Genomic DNA, 1,541 nt, shown 5'->3' with positions numbered 1-1,541 from the left:
ATCATAGTGTATGATGGGGGCCCAATTAAGGCCACATATATAGTATTTGTATGACGGTGGCCTACTGCCATCTATATAGTATTGTAGTATAGTGTATGCTGGCGGCCCATCAAGGCCGCATATATAATTATATAGTATTGTGTATAAAAACGACCTTCTATATATAGTAATGTGTGGTAAGCCTTGGTTGTAATTAGCTATACCGCCTCCAGCAAAGAAAAGTAGGCTGCATCACTTGCACAGTGTATTATTGCGCCAGCGGGGCTCTAGGCCACACTTGGATGTGGATATCTGTCGCCTGCATACAAAGTCTCATCGGGTTTTTTGAAGGCGGCTGTACTCGACTCGAAATTTGCGCGAATGTTTTTTTGTAGTTTTTTCTCGGAATGAAACCACAACCGTGGCGAGAAATAACGGATGCGATTTTTTATTTCTTTTATTTCTTCATTTTTTATTAGCGTGTGTTCGCGTGACGGAACGCGCACGACCGTCGCGAGAAATAATGGATTCGATTTTTTATTTATTTTATTTATTTTATTTTTTTTATGATTAGCGCGTGTTTGTGTGACGGCATGCGCACGACCGTCGCGAGAAATAATGGATTCGATTTTGTTAAAATATTTTTATTTATTTGTTAGCGCGTGTTCGTGTGACTGACTCATGTCCCGCGGGAACTACAAAAGAAATTCTGGGCGCTAATTTCGTGCGTAAGTCTTCAGTGCGCAGCCTTCTGTAAAACCCAATAATACTGCTTAGATTGCCGCCTGTCGCACTCGAAATTAACCGCTAGAAAACTGCAATAATGTTCTCGCTAGAGGGACGGTGGAGGACGGGGAGGAGGAGGAGGAGGAGGAGGAGGAAGGAGGAGGAGGGGTAGGGAGAGTAAGGAGAAGGAGGGGTAGGGAAGGGAGGAGGAGGGCAGGATAAGGGAGAAGGTGGGGTAGAGGAAGGGAGGAGGTGGAGTAGGGAAAGGGAGGAGGTAGGGGTAGGGGAGAAAGGAGGAGGAGGGGTAGGGGGAGGCAGGAGGAAGAGAGGTAGGGGAGGAAAGAGGATGAGGGGTAAGGGAGGCAGGAGGGGGGCAGGATAAGGGAGGAGGTTGAGTAGGGGAAGGAAGGAGGTAGGGGTAGGGGGTGGAAGGAGGAGGTAGGGTAGGGAGAGTAAGAAGGAGGATGGTTAGGGGAGGAAGGAGGTAGAGGTAGAAGGAGGTAGAAGGGGGTAAGGGTAGGGGAGGGAGTACGTGGGAGTAGGGGGAGGTAGGAGGTGGGGTAAATGTAGGGGAGGGAGTACGTGGGGGTAGGGGGAGAAAGAAGGAGGAGGGGTAGGGGAGGGAGGAGGAGGGCAGGATAAGGGAGGTGGGGTAGAGGAAGGGAGGAGGTAGGGGTAAGGGGAGGAAGGAGGAGGAGGGGTAGGGGAAGGTAGGAGGTGGGGTAAGGGTAGGAGAGGGAGTACGTGGGGGTAGGGGGAGGTAGGAGGAGGAGGGAGTTCGCAGCCGAACCAGGGATCTATTAATCCTCTCTCTCTCTCTCTCTCTCTCTCTCTCT

This window comes from Priapulus caudatus, unplaced genomic scaffold (assembly GCF_000485595.1).
Source record: "Priapulus caudatus unplaced genomic scaffold, Priapulus_caudatus-5.0.1 Scaffold2391, whole genome shotgun sequence".
In the NCBI taxonomy this organism is placed as follows: Eukaryota; Metazoa; Priapulida; class Priapulimorpha; order Priapulimorphida; family Priapulidae; genus Priapulus; species Priapulus caudatus.
This window is presented reverse-complemented; position numbering follows the sequence as displayed.